The following is a 25,528-nucleotide window of genomic DNA, read 5'->3' on the forward strand; positions in this document are numbered from 1 at the left end:
TCTCTTAGTACATTCAAAGGCTTTAACTGTGGTACACCTCTTTCTATGTTAAGAAGCTCTCTATATGTAATTACATCCTGTTTTTGTTCTAGACTTATATTCTCTATCGCGTGTCTGGGTACTACCCACATAGGTATCTTGTCATTTAACTTACATTGATATTTTTTCCAGACACGCAGTAGAGCATTCCTTAAAATGTGGCTTTTAAAAATCTTGTCCACCTTCTTATCATATATTAAATAAGCATGCCAACCATATACCAAATCATATCCCTCAATATTCAATATTCTATCCTCTGTTAAGTTAATCCAATCACTAATTGTTGATAAAACTACTACTTCATAGTATAATTTTAAGTTGGGCATTTTCAAACCTCCTCTTTCACGTATATCTTGCAATATTTTAAGTTTTATTCTCGGTTTCTTCCCTGTCCAAACAAAGTTATTAATACCTTTCTGCCATTTTTCCAAATTTGCATCTTTATTGAGTATTGGTATCATTTGAAAAAGAAATAAAAACTTAGGCAAAACATTCATTTTTACTGCTGCTATCCTTCCCAGCAAAGACAATTGTAATTTTTTTCATTTATTCATCTTTGTCTGTATTTTGTGCCATAATGGTTCATAGTTATACTTATATAATTTCCCATTTGAGGTTGTAATATAAACTCCCAAATATTTAACCTTTTTAACTATCTCACATCCTGTTATTCTTTCTAATTCTTCTTTTTGATTTGTGGCCATATTTTTAACTATCATCCTTGTTTTCCATAGATTTATTTTAAACCCAGATACTTGACCATATTGATTAATTATGTTCATTAGACCTATAGCTGATTTCCCCAGTTGGGTTAAAGTTACAACCAAGTCATCCGCAAATGCTCGTACTCTATATTCATAATGCCTAATCTTAATTCCCTATACATCATCTGAATCATGTATTCTATTCAGCAATAATTCCAAAGTTAAAATAAACAATAATGGAGACAGACACCCCTGTCTTGTTCCTTTTTCGATTTTAAAAGATTCTGTTAGACTACCATTGACTATAATTTGTGCTGTTTGTTTCTGGTAGATTGCCTTGATAGATTGTGTAAAATACTCTCCAAATTGCATCTTTTGTGTTATTTTCATTAGAAACTGCCAATTCACTCAATCAAATGCTTTCTTCGCATCCAAGAATATAAGCACTGCAGGGACTTGGTTGTTTTTCCCCAAATACTCCAATATATTAACAATTTGTCTTACATTACTTTTCATTTGTCTCCCATATATAAAACCAGATTGATCATTGTGAATCATTTGTTGTATAACTGACATCAACCTATTTGCTAGTATTTTAGCAAAAAAATTATAATCTGTATTAAGTAGTGATATAGGCCTATAGTTTTTTGGCTGAGTGTGATCTTGATCTTCTTTTGGAATCAGGGAAATAAAGGCTGTTCTCCAAGGTGGTGGTACCCTTCCTTCCAATTGTATTTTTTTAAATAGTTCCTTAAGAAGTTCTACCATTTCTAGTTGTAAATTTTTATAATAAACCGCTGTCAATCCATCTGTGCCAGGGGCCTTACCAACTATTAATTGCTTAAGAACCAGGAGAATTTCGTCCATGGTTATCGGTTGATTCAATCTTTCCCTTTGCTCATCTGTAACTCTGGGGACATTCCCTTTCTCCAAATATCTATCTATATCTAAACCTTGTATTTTATCAGCAGCATACATTCTGGTATAAAATTCTAAAAAAGCCTTTTTAATCATATCCTGTTGATAAACTTCTTTACCTTTATACTCTATTTTCTCTATCGTGCGAGACTTTTGTTTTTTCCTTAACATATATGCTAACCATCTGCCTAGTTTATTTGCATCGCAAAAAGTGTTATGTTTAGCATATAGCAAGTTAGTTGCTACTTGATCTGAAATCAACATGTTAAATTGCCCTCGCAGTAAAGTAATTGCTTCTTTTGTCTTCTTATCATCTGGGTTAGATATTAGCACTTGCTCTTTCTTTTTTATTTCCTCTTCTAATTCCCTTCATTTTTCTCCGTCTACCTCTATTTAGGTTATTCAAATTTATTAAAACACTTCTCATATATGCTTTACTTGCATCCCAAACCATTTCCATGGATGTTCCCTTATGCATGTTAAGAGCAAAATATTCTTTCAGTAATTTTTTGCATTCTATAACATTTCCCTCATATCTAAATAAGTTTTCATTTAACCTCCAAGACGTCCTAGATCCCTCTCCATATTCCAGTTCCATCCAAACCGGGTTATGATCTCTTAGAATTCTTGGGCATATCTTCGTCTTCTTCATCCTGGAAAGAAAATCATTCGTAATTAGTATAAAGTCAATTCTAGAGAAGGATTGGTGCCTATCGGAAAAAAATGTGAAGTATTGTTCTTTAACATTCCGTTCTCACCAAATATCTCTCAGTTCCATATCATCCATCATGTCGAAAAAAGATTTAGGCAATCTTGCTTGTGTTTGAGTATTTTGCAAAAGTCCCTTCTTGTCTTTCATAGTATCCAATACTCCGTTCCAACCACCCAATAATATACATGATTTATAATCCCATTGTATTAATTTAGTATGGAGCAACTTGTAAAATTTTTCTTCTTGTTGGTTGGGAGCATATACTCCCGTTAAGAGTATTTTCTTTCTTTCTATTAATAATTCAATTGCAATATATCTTCCTTGAGGATCTGCTTCAATTAATTCAGCCTTTAAGTCTTTCCTTAAATATATGACTATACCATTTTTCTTCTCTGGAGCAGATGCCAGAAAATGTATTCCCAATCTTGCATTCATCAAATATTTCTGGTCATTTGTTCTAATATAAGGTGACCAGACGTCCCGCTTTTGGCGGGACACACCCGCTTTCCAATGCATTTTCCCGCGTCCCACCCGCTTTTTAAAAAAGCACGCTTTTTTTGGCGCTCGCAGCTCCCGCCCATCAGCTGCTAGCTTGCTGGGCTGGCTCATCGTTCTGTTCTCTATCCTACCTCCTACCTACAAATTTAAGCCAGCCCAGCCTGCCGCTCACAGATTGGATTGGCCTGGACTCCAGCCAATCAGTGAGCTGGCTGGGATGGAAAACGTGGCGTGCTTAAAGTTTTCCATCCCAGCCAGCTCACTGATTGGCTGGAGTCCGCTTAGCATGCCGCATGAGTCCCCCGCCCATCCGTTGCCGCTCGCATGGGCGGGGTAGCGTAGCAAGTGAGCGGGGAGTGAGCTCGCCTTTCCAGCTCCACTTCCGGACAAGCTGTGGAAAAACCTCTGCGAAAAGTGCCACCTGGGGCCGCCGCTTCTTCTCCGAACTCAGAGTAAGTGACGGGCGGGGCAGTGAGGGGGGGTGGCGGGATCGCCACCCGCTGCACTGCAGCTGACTTACCCCGGGCCGGGCGGGCTGGGAGGCTCTGGGCGTCCGGGCGGGAAGAGCACAGAGAAAGGCAGAGCAGCGCTCGACGCGACTCTGCTATTTCTGCTGGAGGAGTCCCTAGATAGGGAAGGCGGGTGGTGAGGCAGAGCAAGGGAGCGCAAACGGCGGATCCCGGGCTCATATGCAGAGGGAGCTCTCCAGGCACAGGAGCGCTGGAAAAGTGCTCCGCTCATGCACCCACCGGGACAGAGCACGCTCGCTCCAGCCCTGCCTGCCAGCACGACTTTGAAGTGTTGGCTTGCCGCTTGCCTTCCACGTCGGCCCGCGCGGAAGGCAATCCAGCCCTTTCAAAGTCATGCCGGCAGTTTAGAACTCGCCCGCCATTCAGCGAAAGATGTTTCGCTGAATGGCGGCCGAGGGACACGCTAAAGTGCCAGCATGAGTTTGAAGGGCTGGCTTGCCGCTTGCCTTCCACGTCGGCCCGCGCGGAAGGCAATCCAGCCCTTTCAAAGTCATGCCGGCAGTTTAGAACTCGCCCGCCATTCAGCGAAAGATGTTTCGCTGAATGGCAGCGGAGGGGCACGCTAAAGTGCCAGCATGAGTTTGAAGGGCTGGCTTGCCGCTTGCCTTCCACGTCGGCCCGCGCGGAAGGCAATCCAGCCCTTTCAAAGTCATGCCAGCAGTTTAGAACTCGCCCGCCATTCAGCGAAACATCTTTCGCTGAATGGCAGCCAAGGGGCACGCTAAAGTGCCAGCATGAGTTTGAAGGGCTGGCTTGCCTTCCATGTCGGCCCGCGCGGAAGGCAATCCAGCCCTTTCAAAGTCATGCCGGCAGTTTAGAACTCGCCCGCCATTCAGCGAAACATCTTTCGCTGAATGGCAGCCGAGGGGCACGCTAAAGTGCCAGCATGAGTTTGAAGGGCTGGCTTGCCTTCCACGTCGGCCCGCGCGGAAGGCAATCCAGCCCTTTCAAAGTCATGCCGGCAGTTTAGAACTCGCCCGCCATTCAGCGAAACATCTTTCGCTGAATGGCAGCCGAGGGGCACGCTAAAGTGCCAGCATGAGTTTGAAGGGCTGGCTTGCCTTCCACGTCGGCCCGCGTGGAAGGAAAGCCGCACTTCAAAGTCATGCTGGCAGTGGGAAGCCTTTGCTGGCCCGATACCAGCTCTGAAGTTGCTTTCCTTTCTACTAAAGCCCCTGCTCAGCAAAGCAAGTCCGGGGAAGTCCTTTGAGCCGGCTAGAAAAGGTCTGCCGCGAACTGGGAAGCTGACGCACCCCCCTCCTCTCTGCCCCCCCTCTGCAACCCCGGATACCCTCTGCCGCCGTGCCTGAAGCATGGGAGCGCTCACCAGCCGGCAGAACGCCGGAGTGGAAGAGGTGGATGTCCCGTCCAATTCCCTCTACAGATACCCCCAAAAATCTGGTAAGACGGAGCAAGCGGGGGGGGGAATATGCGAGAGGTTTGCGGGGAGTCCCGCATGGCAGGGTTTTGCGCGCGCTCCGTACTCTGAGTTGAGGGAATGGCGAGCAGCGGCTGTAACCCCAGAGTTCAGCTAGGCGAGAACTTTAAGGCGAGCGGCGGGACGGACCCTTGCTGTCAATCTCCCCCCCCCTTGTGCCTTTTCGCAGCCGTCCCATCGTTCTCCCGCCAGTGGGGCTGCTCCTGTGATTCCCCCCCCCCGTGGCTGCGAAGGAGTTTCCCGAGAGTTTTAGAGGGTCAGGAGTACGACCCTCATTGCAACGTCGCCATTTGCAAGCTCCGGCTGCTTGGGAGGGTGGTTATTTATTTATTTTTTTCTTCTTGCTTCCGCTTTCTTGCCGGCTTGCAAGGATTGTGGTGGCGGCTTGGATGGAAATAGTGACATTCGTGGCATCGCGCTTGGGGTTAAAAACTGCTTTTCGTTCGCGGCAGCAACTGCTCTTTGAGAATTCTTGCTTGAAAAAACAGGACTCCCTCACGCGGTCCTGAATTGAGGTCCATCTCCCTCCACCCCTAATTAAAAAGCCCCTGGTAAATTCTTGCCTGTCCTGTGCCACTTGGCATGCCTGCCTGTTTAGTTGTTACTGCGCTGATTGAATTCTAAAATACCCCATCAATCTTCCGATGTAACATTTAACCATCCCCGCTGCTAATGAGAGTTCGCCCCTTCGCCCGCTGAGTTGGAGTCGGCGATGGGACGCGCGGGGTCGGTCGGTGGCTCTCTCACTCGCTTCTCCCGCCGCGGCGCCAGCAGCAATGGGATATGCTTGGGGAAGGGACAGCCAGAACCACCTGCCCGGATTTGTGCTCCAGCCATCGCCACCGCATCTGCTGCTGCTGCAGCAGCCACCAGAGACTCCTTCCCCTCCGCCGCCCGCATGGAGTGGGGAGTGAGCACGCAAAAGGAGAAAAAAGGAAAGGGCGACGGCTCCAGGACACAGCGACCCGTGGGAGTGCCGGAGGAACCGGGGGATGTTATAGCTGCTTTTCGCTTCTCCGCCTTTTCCTGGGGATCGTGGAGGAATCTTGGTCTGGCATCATTGAGGAGAACCTGCCGCGCGCCTGTTTCGAGGCTCATCACTAGCAAATACCCACCGCTAGAAGATGGGGAGGGTAGCCTGGGTCTTCTCGGGCCAGGATCGGACCTTCCTGGCTGCCTTTGCCACTGCTGCCGCCGCCACTGCTTGGCAGGTTCTCCTCAATGATGCCAGACCAAGATTCCTCCACAATCCCCAGAAAGAGGTGGAGAAGCAGGGCGGAGAGAGGAAAGGAAGCTGCAGCCGAAGGGAGAAACGCTCGCCCCCGTGTTCAGCAAAGCAAGCCCGCTGGCGGCGCCTGTGCTGTGGTGGGAAGCGAACTGCGGGTCCCCCCCTGCCGCCGCTGCCTTCTTTACCTCTGCCTCTTCCAGAGCCCGGGGTGGCTGTCAGGGCGCTGAGGGTGGAGCGGACGCGGCCAGTTGCTTCCGGATGGGAAGCAACCACGCCTGTGCGGCCCCTGTGCTGCGGTGGGAAGCGAGTCTGCAAGGCTTGGTTGCTTCCCATCCGGAGGTGGCGGCAAGAGCAGCGCGTTGTTGGGGCCAGCCTGCTCGTCCATGGCTGGAGCCGTTGTCGCGAGCGGGAGGGACCCTCCGTTCTTCCTCCGCACCTCGCCCGAGCAGTCGTTACAGTCGCTGCCCGGCTCCAGCCATGGACGAGCAGGCTGGCTGGCCCCAACAACAACAACGCGCTGCTCTTGCCGCCACCTCCGGATGGGAAGCAATCACGCCTGTGCGGCCCCTGTGCTGCGGTGGGAAGCGAGTCTGCAAGGCTTGGTTGCTTCCCACCACCGCCGCTTCCCTCGTCCGTCTCGATTGCTGGAAGCAGTAACAAACGGCGCGTCTGCTCCGCTGTCAGCGCCCTGACAGCCACCCCAGCCGGCGGCTACCGGGCCTCACTGGAGTCAATTGCAAAACCGCGTTCAGTGCTTTGAGGACCTGAGGCATCTTGGGAAATGCAGTTCCCTATAGGAAAGAATGGAGTAGCTGCGAATTTGTAACAACAGAAGATAATAACTTGGTGCTTCGCAGGTTACGAAATTTGCACACTGTTTTTTAAAAGTTAGATAAAGAAATTATGCTGTGAAAGCGACTAGAAAGCCTCCCCTCCCCTTCCTGTGTGCGAGAAAGGGAAGGAGAGGAAGGAAGGAGGGAGGGGGGAAGGAAAAAGAAGAAGGGAGGGGGGAGAAGATGGAAGGAGAAAAGATGGATGGAAGGAGAAAGAATGGGAGGAGAAGGAGGAAGATGGAAGAAAAAAAGAAGAAAAAGAAGAAGGGAGGGAGAAAAGAGGGAAGGAGGTAGGAAGAAAAGGGGAAGAGAGGGAAAGAGCAGAAAGACAAAGAGGATGAAGTTGATAGGCAAGAGGAAAGAGGAAGGAAGGAAAAAAGAAAAAGGGAGGGAGAGAGGAAAGAAGAAAAGATGGAACTAGAAAGGAAAGAAGGGAGGGAGGAAAGGGGAAGACAGGGAAAGAGCAGAAAGACAGAGAAGGTGAAGGTAGATAGGCAGAAGGAAGGAAGAAGGAAGAAATAGGAAAGGAGGGAAGGAGGAAGGAACAGAAGCAAAGAGGAAGAGAGAAATGGAAAGAGCAGAAAGACAGAGAAGGTAGATAGGCAAAAGAAATGAAGCTGAAAGAATGGAAGGAGGAAGGAAGAGAAAAGGAGGAAGGGAGTGAGTGAGGAAAGAAGAGAGGATGGAAGGAGAAAGGAAGGAAGAGAGGGAAAGAGCAGAAGACGGATAAGGTGAAGGTAGATAAGCAAGAGGAATGAAGGAAGAAGTGAGGAATCTGGTCAGCTTATTCTAATATGTGTTTCTTGCAAACAAATTACATCGTTTTTGAATTGTTTCAAATGGTGAAATATTTTTTTCCTTTTTTTGTGGTGAATTTAATCCATTAACATTCCAGGTTAGAAATTTAATTGTCATCTTTAGCCCCCTGAAGCTTTTTAAGAGCCACCTGGAAATTCTGCTGGAATTTCTTCTTCAGTCTGGCTCCCCCCAACAGCTTCTGTGTTTATATTTGTAGCTTCTTGGATTGTTGTCTGAGCTTGTTGCATCTTTAATTCTTGTTCTTTATGTTTGGTTGCCACTCGAGTTTGTCTTTGTTCCATAACTCCTTCTGTCTCCTCAAGTAATTCCAGGGCTTGAGCAGCACCCGCTTGTAGCTGGATATCTTCCTGTCTAGCCTCCCCTGCTTCTTTTCTTCTTCTGGATCCTGGAGATCCTGGGTATCCTGCCCTTAGTACATTACTGTAAAAATCTCTTGCCTTCCAAACTGAATTAAGACGATATCTTTCTCCTAAATAATTCACCACCAATCCAGCTGGAACCTCCCATCTGTACTGTATCTGGCAATTTCTGAGTTCATCCACTAAGAATGCATAGTCCTTTCTAGATCTCAACATTTTCAGGAGGATTTCCTTCAATAGTAACACCTCCAGACCTGCCACTTGTACTTTATCTTTATAAGTCACTTGTAATATTCCATTCCTTGTTTTCCTGGTGACAAAATAGATTACAATATCTCTTGGTAGTTGTCTCTGTCTGGCAATCCATGAATTAACACGGTAAATTTTGTCAATCTGCCAATCATATTCCGTCTTGGGTTCGCCAATTAGTTGAGCAAAGGCTTCTGCAAAAATCTCTTTCAAATTTTCTTGGTTATTTTCTTTCAGTCCTCTTATTCTCAAGGCAAATTCCATCTCTCTATATTGTATCATTGTAACTTCTGCCTCTTACTTTTCGATCTTGCTTTGAGCCTCATCAACTTTGTTCTCCAAATTCACATTAGACTGATTAATTTCTTCCACCCTATCCTCCAGTGATGTTACATAACCAAGCAAAGCCTTAAATGCCTCCACTATATCCTCATTTGCTGATTGCTAGTTTGGATTAGGTTCTTAATTTCAGACATTTCATCAGACACATCTTTAAAAGCAGTTGTAATTTTTCCTTCCAAAACAGAGGCTTATTCCTTTAAAACACCTTGGAGAGCTTCAAGAGTTAATGTTTGAGTATCTGCAGGGGGTAATAAAGACTTCAATTTGTGTGTCTGGGCTGGGGAACTCGGAGCGCTCTTAGAAGCACTTAAGTTTCCGAAGAGAAGGCGTGGGAGGAGTAACACGTGGGTATTACCCAAGCCTTCTTGCCTATTGGAGACTGAGGTATTAATCTTTTGGAGCCACACCTCCGTACCTCCTCCGACTCCCCCAGATTACCTCAGTCTGCGGCCTGAAAAGGAGTGTTTTTTCCTTCTCTCCCTTCTCTTCGAAGACTTAGAGTTTTTTTCCTCAAGATTGGATCAGCGATCTCCAGCTACAAAGGTTTCCGATAAGGACCTTGCCTTTCTCCTCACCTCTCCTCCGCTGTGCTCCGCGCCGCTGGAAAAGCCTCGTTGCAAACCAGCGTGTGCGCGCGCACCCCGTGCGACCGGCAGGTCGCGTAAGAGAGGGCAAAGAAGCCTCTGCCTGGCACGATCGATCCAGGCAAAGCCCAGGCCTGTGGGAGGCAGAAGAGGACCTGCGAGGCTCGGGGACTTCCAGGAGCTTCCCCCTACGATCTCCAGCAGCAGGAGGATCGGTCCGGTCGCCATTTTGAAAAGAGCACGTGGTCGAGCACGTAATCGGAGCTTCCCTACGGAGGCCCAAAGTGCTCAGAAGGCTCCAGCAAGCCGGAAGAGGCTTCTTCTAGGCTCCACCCCGCTGGTGATCCGTGGGGTGATCCAGAGCTGGGCCTGCCAGTAACTGCTTCAGAGGATCAGCACAAGGGCTTAAAGAGCGGGCAGCATCTCCAGCCTCTCCAGGGGGCTCCTTTAGAAGGCATAGCTCTTTATCGCCCCCCCCTTCGCCTGCTCCCCCTGCGGACTCCAGAGCGGAGCCCTTTGGGCGCAGAACCACCAGCCCAACCAGGCCTCGCCTGGCTCCACTTTCTCCGGAGCCCAGGGAATATCCCCAGCCTCCAGAACTACAGCCTGCTCTACCTGACTTAACCAACAGTTTCCAGGACATGCTAGCCAGGGCTCTGGCCCAGGTAATGGCTTCTAGCTTAATTCAGCAACCTCAAGGTTCCAGGAGCAGGGCCCCACAGGATCCCCCTAGAATCCAGCAGGAACGTCCCAGCACCTCAGCTGCCAGGGAAGCCAGGTCTCCCTCCCCTTCCACGGCTAGCGAGGCTTCTGACCTAGAAGAAGGAGAATTAAAAGAGGTGGGGTTCTCAGAAGATGAGGATCCCCAGACAGAGGATGATTCCACCGTGGCAGGGCTTTTCCCCCCTTCCTTATTTAGCTCCTTACTTCGCAAGGCAGCGGCCACAGCCGATCTGGATCCTCCCCCGGATCCCAAACCGGCAGCAGAATCATTGGACAAGAGTAAGAGCAAAAAGAAAAAGGGGCCCTTCCATAGACCCCCCGTGGCCAAGGAGGAGATTCCCACTCCGGAGATGTTCATGGAAGTCCTTAAATCGCAGTGGGTAAAACCAGGGTCCTTCCCCACCCCAGGTGGGAATGAAAGAAAGTTTTACAACCTTAATCAAACTTTTGCCCAGGCTCTCCAGGTACCGGAGGTGGACAACCCAGTGGCCACTCTGGCTTCATCCTCAACAGTGGTCGCAGGAGACTGCCAATTGCCTCAAACCTGAGGACAAGAAGGCAGACATTGTCCTGCACAAAACGTTTCAGGCTATCACCTGGGCTATCAGGGCGGCTGCCTCCGCCTCTTTCTTTAACAGGTCCACAGTCCTATGGTTGGAGCAGCTGAGGGACAGGACTCCGGCCTCAGATGTGCGCCTGCTACAAGACATATCCAAGATGCTGGCGGCAACGCAGTTCTCAGCAGACGCCACGCTGGATGCGGTAAAATATGCGGCCCGAGTTATGTCTTCCTCAGTTGCTTCTAGGCGCATGCTCTGGCTACGTCACTGGCAGGTGGAATCCCAGATGAAGTGGCACCTAACGGGCGCAGACTACACCGGGGAGAAGCTATTCGGGATGGCGCTGGATCCTCTCCTCGTAGAGGATAAGAACAAGCGGAAGGTGCTCCCAACAACAACTAAGCGATCGGACTTCCGCCACACGCCATACCCCAGGAGGGCCCATACTGACCACCCGACGGGGACAACCAGAATCAGAGGTACCAGAACCCTAGATTCCACAGGCAAGGGGATAGACAGTTCCAGAGGGACAGATTCAGGGGCCAGCAGCAAGGCAAGCGGCCCTTTTGAGGGGGAGGCGGTCGTCCCTACCACAGATTCAGGTAATCCGGGCCCGGATTTCCCCATCGGAGGTCGCCTCTCCCTGTTTGCGGATGCCTGGGAACAGGTCACCTCGGACGAGTGGGTTCTCCAGACTGTAAGGCTCGGGCTACACCTGGAGTTTCGTTCTCTTCCCCCCAGCAGATTCCGCACCTTCGCCCCCTCTACGGACCCGGCCAAGCGGGCCCTTAAGGCCAAAGCCATTAAACATCTACTTGACATCAGGGCCATTGAAAGAGTCCCAGAGGGGGAGGAGGGATCCGGGTTCTACTCGAACCTCTTCTTAGTCCCTAAGAGCTCAGGGGGATGGAGGGCCATCCTGGACCTTAAGCTCCTAAATTCCAGGGTGGTATACCGCAAATTTAAAATGGCCTCCCTAAAATCCATTCTGGAGGGCATTCGACCGGGCGACTTCCTAGCCTCTATCGACCTCACAGAGGCATACTTACACATCAGGATCGCCTCGGAACACCGTAAATTCCTCAGGTTTTCACATGAAGGGCAACATTTCCAATACAGGGCCCTTCCCTTTGGGCTGGCATCAGCCCCCAGGACTTTCACCAAGATCCTAGCAGCAGCAGCCGGTCACCTACGCTCCCTCCCAGTCCGTTTGTTCTGTTATTTGGATGACATCCTCGTCTTAGCCAGGTCTCCCGCCCTGGCTGAGCGAGACCTGAGAACCACCATAGACATCCTTAGGGCCCTGGGGTTTTCCATCAATTTGGAAAAGAGCCATCTGGTCCCTTCCACCAGGCTTCTTCACTTAGGGTCCATTATCGACTCGGTAGCTGGGGAGGTCTTCCTGTCCCAGGATTGCAAGGACAGCATCATTAAAATGATTCTTGAGGTTCGCAAGTTACGCTCTGTCCCTGTAGTTCTTCTTTCCAGGCTCCTGGGGAAGTTCATCTCGTGCATAGGAATCGTACCGTGGGCCCGACTGCACGCCAGGGAGCTCCAGTGGTTCCTGCTACCTCACCAGAGAGCCGGGACGAGCGATGCTACCTTCAGGATCAGAGTGACCCCCCCAGGTACGGCTATCCCTCCGTTGGTGGCTCTCCCCAGCACTGAACAGAGGATGCCTCTTCAGAGAACCGACGAGGAGGATCCTCACCACAGATGCAAGTCTCTTCAGCTGGGGGGCCCACCTGGAGAATCAGATCACCCAGGGCCACTGGACCCCATCAGATCTGCGAAACAACATCAACTGGCTGGAGCTCAGAGCCATCCATCTGGCCCTTCGACACTTCAAGGACTCGGTAGCCGGTCAACACATCCTGGTTCTGACCGACAACGTAGCGGCCAAGGCTCACGTGAACCGACAGGGCGGCACCCACTCCAGGGCCCTTTGCGACGAGGCCCTGCGGTTGGGGAACTGGGTAGAGAGGCACCTTCAGTCTATAAAAGCCGAACACATCTCCGGAACAGACAACCATCAAGCAGACTGGCTCAGCAGGGAGACGGTGGACAACAGAGAGTGGCAGCTCCATCCCTCGATCTTCCATCAGATCTGCGAGAGGTTCGGCCATCCGACAGTGGACCTCTTCGTGACCCCGCAGAATGCCCAGCTGCCAGAGTTCATTTCGAGGTTCCGACCAGGGGAGCCACGGACACGGACGCACTTCGTTGCAGGTCTTCTTTATGCCTTTCCCCCCCTTCCCCGCATTCCCGGGGTCCTGAGGAGCGTGGTGGCGGAGGGAGCGGAGATGATAATGGTGGCTCCCTTCTGGCCTCGTCGTCCCTGGTTGGCAGACCTCATGGATCTGTCCACAGCTCCCCACTGGAGGATCCCAGCGGGGGTGCTGGCCCTGCGCCAGGGGTCTCCGGAGCATCCGAACCCGGAGTGGCTTCATCTGACCGTCTGGCGATTGAGCGGGAACAATTAAGGGAGGCTCAATATTCCGAAAGGGTCATCCAGGAGACACTCCACCACTCGCATCTACAACGCCTCTTGGGTGGCCTTTGCGGACTGGTGCCAGCTGCAGCCTCAGTTCCACAGGTCCTGGACTTCCTCCAGGAAGGGCACGAAAAGGGTCTAGCCACTAGTACGCTCAGGAGACAAGTCTCCGCCCTATCCACAGTCCTGGGGTGTGTGTGAATGCCCCTCCCTTGTCCCAACATCCGGTCCTAAAGCTCTTTCTCAAGGGGGCGGCGAATCTGAAACCCTCAGTGGTCCATCGATTCCCCACCTGGGACCTTCCTACCATCCTTCAGGCCCTCACCGAAGCCCCGTTTGAGCCCCTGAGAGAGGTCTCTCTTCAGCTCCTAACTCTCAAGGTTGCCTTCCTGGTCACCATCACCTCGGCCAGGAGAGTTTCCGAAATCAACGCCCTCTCCAGTAGGGCGGATCTCTGCACCTTCTTAGATAACCGGGTCATCCTCAGACTCGACCCTGCTTTCATGCCCAAGGTTAATTCCCCCTTTCACAGGGCTCTCGAGATTATTCTCCCGGACTTCTGTCCTCACCCCTCAGGTAACATGGAGAAATCCTGGCACAAGCTGGATGTCAGGAGAGCCTTGCACATATATCTGAAACGCACGGCTCCTTTTAGACCCTCAGAGGCTCTGTTCGTGTCTTATCAGCCTTCCTCCCGGGGAGCCAAGGTCTCTCTGGCCACCATCAGTAGATGGATTAGGGCGGCCATCTCACAGGCCTACAGGGCCCAAGGTCTTCCGGTCCCTGAGGGCATCACGGCTCATTCCACTAGAAGTGCAGCCACCTCTGCAGCCTGGTCCACCCAGGCCCCCATAGAGGAGATCTGCCGGGCGGCCGCCTGGGCTTCTCCTTCTCCCTTCATTAAACACTACAGACTGGACGCCTCCGCCTCCGCAGAGGCTGCCTTCGGCAGGAGGGTTCTGCAGGGAATTCTGGACTCCCCGGGGGGCTCAGGCACAGCGAATCCCTCCCAGGACATCTAGCTTTGGTATGTCCCACGTGTTACTCCTCCCACGCCTTCTCTTCAGAAACTGGCAGTTGAACTTACCTGAACTGCATGTTTCGTAGAGATGCGTGGAAGGAGTCACTTCCCTCCCGTCTGGGCGCCCCTGTGCCTAGGGGGGGGCCTGAGCGAGTCCAGATTCAGCGTTAGCTATTAGGAAGGATATGTGTTGGCTGTTTTTTGTTTGTCCTTCCTTTCAGTTTCTGCTACGATCCATCAGTAATCTGGGAGAGTCGGAGGAGGTACGGAGGTGTGGCTCCAAAAGATTAATACCTCAGTCTCCAATAGGCAAGAAGGCTTGGGTAATACCCACGTGTTACTCCTCCCACGCATCTCTACGAAACATGCAGTTCAGGTAAGTCCAACTGCCATTTTACTTGCGTTGAAGCCATTTCCAAATATTCAAATCATACTTTTCAACAGCCAAATTATTGAGTCCAAAAAGTCCACCTAAGCCTCCAGATTTGTCAATTTTATAGCTTGTTAGTGAACCGATGCTATTTTGTTTGTGCTCTTGATTCTTTTAACAACTTTAACAAGCATTTAACAAATACTTTCCTTTTCAAGTTTCATTTTCACCACGCCCTTTGATGTTCAGGTGCCATCTTCCCTTTTGTCCCCCTTGATCTTCCCAGAAGGAAGTGATACTACATCAGAGTTAAAGTTTGTACTTGCAATTGCAATCACTCCTGTCTTTGCTCTGCCTGCTTCTTATTCAAATGTAGATTAAAATGTTGGTTGCAGGGATGGTCGTGGCATTTTGTTCTGTGAGAGCAGAAGCGTCCCGGAAAGCAGCTACTGGGGGGCTCTCACCCTTTGAGCTCCAGAATTACTCCTGGGGATCTAGGGGAGCTCAACCCTTGCCTGATTGTTCACCTCTCCCTCTTTTCCCGAGGGGAGAGTTTTCAAACCGCTAGACAGCTGATTTATGCTGTTCTAGTAGCTTAACGCAATCACGGGGCTGGTGTTCCCAAAGGAGCGTCCTTCAACGCCTATGGTGCCACCGGAAGTCAGAAACTAATTTATAATTTTGTCATAGATTATATGAAATGATTTTTCCTAATATTATGTTGAGTGGTATGCTGAATTGACTCTGCCTGCTAGCTAGATAACTGTGTCATATATGTCCCAAAAGTGCTTTTTCAAAAGGCTATGGAACTTTGTTTTTCCTTGAGGACGTTTCGCTTCTCATCCAAGAAGCTTGGATGAGGTCTGACTGGATGGTGGAGGATGGTGGAATTTATATTCCTTGAGGTCATCTGCTCATTTGCAATCTTTCTGAGAGTCATTAAGGCCACTTGAAGGTTAATTTATGCCCTCAGGACCTTATTCTAACTGCTGAGAGGATTGTACTATAAACAGATGATAGGAGAAAGCTGAGTCTTGACTCACAGAACTTAAGGATTTTTTGGCAGCCCCAGCCAACTGCTTCTAAAGCTAACTCCACTATCACCTTCCCCAGCCCCCTGTCACCTTGGATTTGGACACTGAAGAGCTGATGCAAATTGGAGCCACCAGACAATCCCTGAGAGCAGAATGGCAAAGGCGCAGACAACTGTCGCTGTGTTTCTATTGTGAAGAGCCTGGCCACATGGCCAATAATTGCCCTACTAAACCTCCCAGGAGAGATACTAGACAACCTAGCAATGCCTTCATTGCTCACTGCTTGGATAACAAGCAAGAGAAACGAGAAATGCCCTGCCTCCACAAGCTTATGAGGCCGGGGGATCCAAGCATTGAATGTAGCTTAATTACCTTTACTCTCAAAGTACATTAATATAATTTGATTCTATTCTGACACTTCCCAGTGGTCAGGAAAACATCTTCCCTGTTTTGATAAATTCTGAGTCAACTTCTGACTTCATAAGCCTAGCCACAGTTCAGAAACTTAAGGTACCTACAGTTCCTATGAAATCTCCGTTGCCAAGGATAACTATTGTTGGCCAAATTTTAAAAGCAGGTTCCATTACTCATGCCACTGTGCATTTGAAGTTAGTAATAGATCAGCATTCTGAAGAGTTTACCTTCTTCATAGTAGATCACATAGATCTTCCAATAGTGCTGGGAATCACTTGATTACAATACTACAACCCCACTATGGAGTGGAAAAACTGGTCTATTGAGTTTAAAAATCCTGAATGCCTTTCTCGCTTAGATTGGTCCTACAAAACCCCCCCATCATCCCTCCCGTAATTGTTCACAGAGAGATTTCCAATCTGCCAAGTAAATATGAGGACTCTGCTGATGTGTTCAGGGAGGAGGGCCCTCCCTTCACACAGAGACTGTGATTGCACTATAAAACTGGTCCCTGGTGCCAAAATTCCCACGAAGAGGTAATGTCAAATGTCTACTATAGAATTAGAAACTTTAAAACAATATTTGGACTATAATTTGAAAAAGGGATCCATAAGACCCTCCCATTCCTGCTTCACTTCCCACTTTCTTTGTACTCAAGAAGCAAGACCCAAGTGAGAACTGATGATGGTGAGAAATTCCCACTGAGAATGGTCTATGATTACAAGAGTTTATACATAGTTATAGTTAGAGACCATTATCCACTGCCATTAATTCCAGATAGACTACAGAAAGCAAGCATTTTTACAAGACTAGACCTTCATAATTGTTACAATCTTATTTGAATATAAGAAGGCCATGAATATTTAACCACCTTTAACACCAACTGTGGGAGATTTGAAGACACAATGCTGCCTTTTGGTCTATGTAACACCCCAGCCATATTTCTAGATTCATCAACCAATTTTTCCAAGATTTAAATATGTGGTCTTATATTTGTTATTTTAATCTACTCTGAGAATGAGGCTCAGCACACAGACTATGTGTGCACAGTCCTCAGTAGACTAAGAGATAACCACCTCTTAGCCGAGCCAGGAAAATGTGCCTTTGGTTTACAAGTAGACTTCTTGAGCTACTGTATTTCCCCAAGAGGCATCCAGATAGACCCCTAAAAGGTCTAAGCTGTACTTGAGTGGTAAGCCCCTTGCCCAGCCAAAGATGTCCAATGCTTTCTGGGCGTTGCTAACTTCTATAGGAAATTTATACCAGGCTTTGCTCATAAAGGCAAACCATTGACCCAACCAACTAAGAAAGGAATTATATTTATTTGGGCTCAAGCACACCAATCGTCATTCAAAGCAATTATCATTTAACATCATCAGTTAAAGCAACTATTTGCTTGCCAGTCCCTGCTTCAGCACCTGAACATATCAAAAAGATTTATTGTCCAAAGATTTCTGGCTGATGTGTGGCAAGATTGAACATGAGGAGCAGGTCTCTGCACTCCTGTGCTGAGTTCTCCCTTTTGGAGGGCTCCAAATGGAGCTAAAGCCACTCTGTATGGTTGGTGAAGAAAAGAGGGGCACCCTGCAGATCACGGAGAGCATCAACTCTCACTCAATTCAGGACTTCTTCCCTCTCATCCACAATGAGGAGAAGAGGCAGCCATCATGACTGCCATGAAGCTGGGACAGCCAAGGCAATAAAGAAATGTGCAGGAGCGGTGTAGATGAACAGTGCCTGGAGCTGGGTGAGAAGATTCCTTTTTTATTTAGACCCTAACTTTAAAAGAAAAAAAGAAGAAAATTGAGGAAAAGAGACTCTTAGAACTATTTCTTAAACTGGAAAACAACTATAGAGAGAAAAACTCTACACCCAAAAGAAAGAAACTAGGGGGAGAAAAGCTAAGGATCTTTTAAAATATAGAAAATTGTTTTAAACTGGGTAGGCATTGTTTTGGAAAGTCATTATAAAATGCTGGAATTACCTACTTGAATAGCCAACTTTGCTTCCATAAATTAAACTAAAATTGTATTAATTTTAGATTTGAAACAACGCTGAAACCTAAGCTGAGGGCACCATCTACTGTTGAATGGAAAATATACCATACACCTTACAAGCCTAAGAAAATTCCTGATAAGAGAAATAAACAATATTCATCTGGAGGACTACGGTGATACTGTTCTATAGCTATCTACTTTATCATTACTGGAGACTATTGTGAGAATAAGGAAAGCACTTAAGTAAAGTAAAGTGACTCTTGATTTGTGGAAGCTGTCTGGACTACTTAAATGGAAAGATAATCCTGAGAGGTAAAGAACCATGATTATTGAACTTTCTGAGGAGCAACATTGGACTTGAATATATTGTTTTGGACTATTGCGTTAAGAGCAGGACTTACTAAAATAAGACAAGATGCTCCACCAGGGGGAAATGAGTGAGATTTCAAAAGAAATGGCATGATGTTTCAAAGCATTAGGGATATTATGACAAAGAATCACAGAGAGATAAAGCACTTATTGCAAGGCATAAATAGGAAAATATAACTGCAACTGAAGCTGAATGAAGATCAAAGAGTCCATGAAAGAGAGCAGAAAGGATGGAGGAAAAGATAGAACAGACAAATAACCAGCAAATAAAGCAAGGATATGAGAAGGAGAAGACGATAAAGATAACAATGACTGATAAAATAAACCAAGGGAAAAGTACCTTAAGAGATTTAAAAATGGAATTGAATAATCTGGAAGATATTTTTGAAAGGGAGATAGGGGCTTGGATGGACAATCTGGAGACCTGGCAGTTTAGGAGGATAGAGATTGGAAAAATATTCAGACTGACTTGTGAAGACACAGATGCTGATAGAGACAAAGATCCAAGAGAGGAGTATGGGAGGCAAGCTAAAAAATGAATAAGAATTGAAGTATTAAATCGGGCAAGAGATGAGGGATAGAAGGATGTTTTCTTTTTTTCTAATATAATGATGGCCTGATTAAAAACTAGAATAGAGGTATAAATAAGAATACACATCTTTATATAAAGCAATAGTTAGATGGAAAGATTGGAGGTATATTTAAATAATAGGATGATTGGTTCTAGAATGGTTGTTTGTTTGTGGGTGCACCTCGGTTCGCCCACATAACACCTATCCTCCGCGAGCTGCGCTGGCTACCTGTTGATCTCCGGGTGCGCTTCAAGGTGCTACTTACCATCCATAAAGCCCTTCATGGTAGTGGATCTGGGTACTTGAGAGACCGCCTCCTGCCAATTACCTCCTCGCGACCTATCAGATCACACAGATTAGGCCTCCTCCGAGTTCCATCCGCCAGTCAGTGTCGACTGGCAACCACGCGGAGGAGAGCCTTTTCAATAGTAGCTCCGACCCTTTGGAACGATCTCCCCGTGGAGATTCGTACCCTCACCACCCTCCAGACCTTCCGCACAGCCCTCAAGATCTGGCTATCCCGTCAGGCCTGGGGTTAAAGATTGTAATTCGTCCCACCCGAATGATGAATGTTGTTTCTATTTTTAATTATGTACTGTTTTTTATATGTCACTGTCTGTATTCCCTTCCCCACAAGTTGTAAGCCGCCCTGAGTCCCCTCAGGGAAAAGGGCGGCCTATGAATAAACTTACTAACTAACTAACTTGTTTGTTTGTTTGTTTGTTTATTCAACTTGTATGCCACCCTATTCCTGAGGGACTCAGGGCGGCTAACAAACCAAAGGGAAGGGGAATACAAACAGAACACAAGACAAACAAGTTAAAACGAAACAACAGCCACAGCGGTTTAAGTGGGGGCGGGAACTTGTCAGCCCCAGGCCTGCTGGAACAGCCAGGTCTTAGTGGCTTTGCGGAAAGCAGGAAGGGTGGTGAGGGTCCGGATCTCCATGAGGAGATCATTCCAGAGGGCCGGAGCAGCCACAGAGAAGGCCCTCCCCCGAGGGGTCGACAGTCGACATTGGCTAGCGGATGGTATTCGGAGGACGCCTAATCTGTGGGATCTAATTGGTCGTAGGGAGGTGATTGGCAGGAGGCGGTCTCTCAAGTACCCAGATCCAATACCATGTAGGGCTTTAAAAGTAACAACTAGCACCTTGAAACGTATCCGGAGACCAACAGGTAGCCAGTGCAGCTCACGGAGGATAGGTGTGACATGGGTGTACCGGGGTGCACCCATAATCGCCCGTGCGGCTGCATTCTGGACAAGCTGAAGTCTCCGAATGCTCTTTGAGGGCTGTCCCATGTAGAGCGCGTTACAGTAGTCCAGTCTTGAGGTCACAAGGGCGTGAGTGACTGTTCTAAGGGCCTCCTGGTTTAGGTAGGGTCACAATTGGTGCACCAGGCGAACCTGGGCAAATGCCCCCCTGGTCACAGCCGACAAATGATGTTCTAAAGTCAGCTGTGGGTCCAGGAGGACTCTCAAATTGCGAACCCTGTCTGAGGAGCGTATAATTTCACCCCCCAGCCTGAGAGATTGAGTACAAGGCTAATTTTGGGGAGGGAACAGCAGTAGCCACTCGGTCTTGTCGGGATTGAGAGCAAGCTTGTTCATCCCCATCCAGATCCTAACAGCCTCCAGGCACTGACACATCACTTCAACCGCTTCACTGAGTTGGCATCGGGCGGACAGATACAACTGTGTGTCGTCCGCGTATTGGTGGTATTTTATCCCGTGCCGACGAATGATCTCCCAGCGGCTTCATGTAGATATTGAATAGGAGGGGGGACAGGACCGAGCCCTGCGGCACCCCATAATTAAGGGGCCTAGGGGTCGATCTCTGCCCTCCAACCAACACCGACTGTGACCTGTCCGAGAGGTAGGAGGAGAACCACTGAAGAATGGTGCCTCCCACTCCCACCTCCCGCAACCGCTGCAGAAGGATACCATGGTCAATGGTATCGAAGGCCTGCTGCTCACCTGATTTCTCAAGAGAGCAGGGAAGACCAAGGATATGGAGAAGCTGGGGGAGAGAGCCACCAGCGCCAGTGCAACCCCTGCGGAGAGCCTGCAGACCCCCATAGAGGACCTGCAGAAAGTGGCAATGTTAACGGCCCCCGGGGACCTGTACGGGCTGAAGAGGACCTCTATTCAGAGGCTTGGGATGAAGTTCTCCTGGACATCCATGTGGGAGTCAGCTGCCTTCATGCTGCACTGGAGAGAGAGAAGACCTTCTGAGCTAGACGAGTCTGGAGAATGGAGATACCTGACAGTTTACCCAGGACAGGCAATGGAGACCCTGCAGGAGAGGTTTGATTGGATGAGAATCGAGGCTATGGGGCAGGCATGTAAGTTTAAATGCCCTGGAATCCAGAGACAACCTACCCTGATACTCCTACCCACTGCGGACTGGCTCCAGCAGCAGCAAAACAGCCAATTAGTCATCCTCTGCTGCAGTCAGTTGAGCCCAGCTCCACAATGAAGTCCACCACACCACTATCAACTGGCGAGCCTGCCCAGCCAGGTGCATTACCCCCTGGGATGGTAAGGTCCCCCACCGTGGGCATACTACTCTGGGCCAGCTGGGTCCCTGACCATTGGCTCCCAGCTTGGGCACTGCAACAATCCTGTCCCCCTCCTCCTCCTTGCCTAAGCTGTACCTCCTCCCATGAAAGCCACCTTAGATGGGGATTTGCTTTATTTCTGGCTTTCTGTCTGAATCAGGTCTGATGAATCATATAGATGACTGTTCAGACCCCCCCTTCTCCATCCAGGAATGAAAGCAAAAAGCCACGTAACTCAAAAGGTTTCTTTTAATCAATCCCGGCTCTTGCTGGCTGCAAGCCCAAATAAACAAAGATAAGCATGCTGGCAGTAAGTCTCACAAACCTAGACAATGCAAACAGGCTTCCCACTTCTCCAAGTTGGTTTAAGTATCACAAACCTAAGCAATGCAAACAGGCTTCCCAGCTCTCCAAGTTGGTTTAGTCTCACAAACATAGGCAATGCAAATAGGCTTCCCACTTCTCCAAGTTGGTTTCTGTTAATTCATGAACGTGAACAAGAACATTGACTTCTGCAACCAGGTTGTGGCACCAGCAGTCTCTTTATACTCAGGCGAGGATGCCAATGAGCAACAGCTGCTCGCAATCATCTCCTTTGTCCTTTATGCTGAGTAGACCTAAGCCTGCTTGTCTCTTGATACAACTCCCAAATACTTTCAGGAACATTCCCTTTGATCCAATGCTCTGCTGCCACCTGGTGGCCAACCAGTCTCTCCTTGTCCTGCTCGGCGTCGACACCCTCTCCAGGGTCCTCCACCTCCTCCAAAGCCGACTCATAAGCCCCCTCTCTGTCGGAGTCTGGCGGCAGCTCCAACGGCTCCTGCCGGGCCACAACAGATGACCATGCAACTGACCACTGGAGCAGCCAAGCAATAGTCCACATAGTGACCGCAAACCTGGAGGGGGAAACAATGGAGTGGGTTCTGTGGTATCAGCCTAACTGGTACTCCTCCCCCCAGCATCCGGAGGAGGGAGAGAGCGTAGTCCCAGCTTCATTTTCCAATAGCCATCTTCCCACAAGATGGTCAGATCTCATTTGTCCAGCCATGCCAATCCCAGAATGACCATTTCAGTCATTTTTGGTGTCACAGTGAACCAGATGAACTCCTAGTGACGACCCATCTCCAGCTGTCCACGTTTGCTGACTAGGGTGGCAGGGGCTCGCCCAATTAGTGACCCATTGACTTATTTGAAGCTTATGGGGCTGGCTAAAGGTTTAGTCCGAATGCCTAGCTTCTGATAGAGAGGGAGGATGATCAGGCACCAGGTGCATCCTGTGTCTATGACAGCCTCTACTCTCCCCCTGGGCTCCTGTCTTGGGCACCACTAATCTCGACTTAATAGTGAATGGATTGATGGTTTTACTTACCATTGGGTCATCCTTGCTTTCATCGTCACTGTTGCCTGCTGTCAGAGGTGGTGCCTCTTGAGCTCGAGTTCCCCCTTCCTTTTGGGCGGAAGGGAGAATTTGCTGGCCTGGCAGCATTTGATTGATGTCATTGAGGTTCCCCTGGGCTGCTCTTCCACTTGGTGGGAAGCAGGTCATCTGCCGAGCTGCCTCTTGGGTTTCTTCTCTGGCATCTTTCTTTTTTAGAAAGTTTTTTTCTCTCTTTCAATTTCATTCACAAATGTATAATTATAATTATTATAAATACTTTTAACATTTTTCTATTCATCATTAATCTTTATCATTATTTTCTTACAAATATATAGAATACAGTTTGGTCACTTTCTTGCCACCCCATACCTCCTCATTTTGCAACAACCTTGCTCCTTCTCTCTTCTCAACCTCCCTTCTCTGCCTTCTTCTTTCTTCCTCTCCTTCCACCTTTCTACTTCCCCTCTCTTCTCCTCCTTCTTACCCTCTCTCTTAGTCCTTAGGGATTGGGCGGCATATAAATTTTAATAATAAAATAAATAATAAATAAATAAAATATTTCCCTCAGTTACTTTCTCTGCTTTTACCCTTTCTTCTTTTCCCTCCCCATCCTTCCTTCTTTCCGTTGTTGCCTTTGCTTATTTACTTTCTCTGATGGGTTCTCGTGGTGGCATTTCAGCAATCCCAACTTTATATTTTCAAACAAAATAATTATCTGTTACATTTTATTTCTAATAATAATTTCACTTGTATCATTTTTAATTTGTATACTTGCATTTTAATAGTTTCTATTCCCACCATTTAATAATGTGTCATCTGAATTATTTGTTTTATACTTTGTTGCATTCTTTTTTATTTGTATCTCTTTTCTAACCAATCATAAAATCACCCCCATGTCCTGTAGTACACTGATTCGTCTTTGTCCTTTATTTGCAATGTCAACCTGTTCATTTATGCATGTATGTTATTTCTCCTTCTGATGGGATATTATCTGTTTTCCAATTTTGCGCAAATACAATTCTAGCTGCTGTTATCTGTACAATCAAATATAAATCTTCTTTATTATATTTCTCTGGTAGAATACCCAATAAGAATACCTCTGGCCTAAACTCCATGGGCTCATGTATCATTTTCTCTAACCATATTTGTATTTTAACCCAATAGCTTTTTGCGTCTCTGCATGTCCACCACATGTGATAATATGATTCTGGCAATTGATGACATTTCCAACATTTGGCTCTTTTATCCTTTAACATTTTTGCTAATTTTTCAAGTGGCATGTGCCATCTATAAAACATTTTATACATATGCTGTTGCCATTGTTAATTTATAGTTCCTTTCCCATGAAAAATGTTGCCATTTTTCTAGTTCTATTTTTTGCCCATTTTATCATTGTTCTTTAACCTCTTCTTCTTCTAAGTTTATTCTGTGTAATTAACTATTCAGGTTTTTTTATCATTTTTTCATCCGTTCCCATAAGTATGTTATCTAGTTCTGAATTTTCCATATTAAAACCATAATCTTTAATGTCCTTCTCACATCTTTTTATATTTGCATTTGTTTAAACCATCCTATATCAATCCTTTGTTCTTTTAATTCTTTCTTCTGTTTTAGTTCTCCCCTTGCTGTTAATATATTTAATATTAATATATTATATTAATATATTTTATATCTAATTATATTTCTCATGCCACTAATATTGGGGTGTGTCAAAGCTTCCACCGTTGAAAGCCACATTGGTATTTCCATATACCATATGGAATACCATATTCCATATACCATATACCATATTCCATATACCATATACCATATTCCATATCCGTATTTCCTGTTTCTATTGGATCATCCATAATAAATACTAAATCATTTGTGAATGCTTGCAATTTGTATTCTTCTTTCTTAACTTTCATTCCTTTTATATCTTTGTCTTGCCTTATCTTTCTATTCAAAACTTCTAGAGTCAGTATAAATAATAGTGGAGACAGCGGGCATCCTTTCCTGGTCCCTTTTCTAATGGGCAATTTTTCTGTCATAGCCCCATTTACCATCACTTTACCTGTTGTTCTTTATAAATAGTTTTAACCATATTTATGAACCTCTCCCTCAAATCCATCATTTGCAATTGCATTATCATAAATTTCCAATTTACATTGTCAAAAACTTTCTGTGCATCCAAAATAACAATGCCATTTTTTTTCTCCAGGGGTGCTTCATAATATTCTAATGCATTCTGTATAATCCGCATATTGTCTCTAATCTGTCTCTTGGGTAGAAAACCATTTTGGTCTGAGTGTATAAATTCACTCAACAGTTTTTTGAGTCTTTCCGCCATAATCAATGCAAATATTTTATAATCCACATTTAATAAAGAAATTGGTCTATAGTTTTTTATTTGCTGCAAATCTGATTCTTCTTTTGGGATAAGAGTTATATAGGCCTCCGACCAAAGTCTGGTATTTTAGCTTTCAATAACAACTCATTAAATACTTCCAGTATGATATTGCTTAACACATCTTGCAATGTTTTGTAAAATTCCACTGGAATTTTACAAAATCCTTTTATTTTTGTCTTTTTATTCCTTCCATTACTTCCATCATTGTTATTCTCTCTTCCAATGCCTTTTTAAATTTTTCTGGAATCTTCGGTGTTTCCACCTTCTCTAAATACTGTTTTATCTTTTCATCTGCTAATCTCTGACCTACAAGGAACCTGTTGCATTCCACTGAGTCTAATGAGACACAGCTCCTTCTTCACTTTTCCTCGAGAAACGTTACGATCCAAA

General features: G+C 47.1%; 1 protein-coding gene and 1 pseudogene across 1 annotated transcript in view; one reads left to right on the forward strand and one right to left on the reverse strand.

The window, feature by feature from the left end:
- Positions 1 to 25,528, forward strand: part of BBS9 (Bardet-Biedl syndrome 9) — a 363,446-nt gene that overhangs the window by 252,338 nt on the left and 85,580 nt on the right. The gene's annotated exons all lie outside the window — the stretch shown is intronic.
- Positions 7,764 to 9,896, reverse strand: LOC148045892 (uncharacterized; annotated as a pseudogene).

This window comes from Thamnophis sirtalis, unplaced genomic scaffold, assembly GCF_051295495.1.
Source record: "Thamnophis sirtalis isolate CommonGarterSnake01/CBP01778 unplaced genomic scaffold, rThaSir2_p1.2 scaffold_4, whole genome shotgun sequence".
NCBI lineage: Eukaryota > Metazoa > Chordata > Lepidosauria > Squamata > Natricidae > Thamnophis > Thamnophis sirtalis.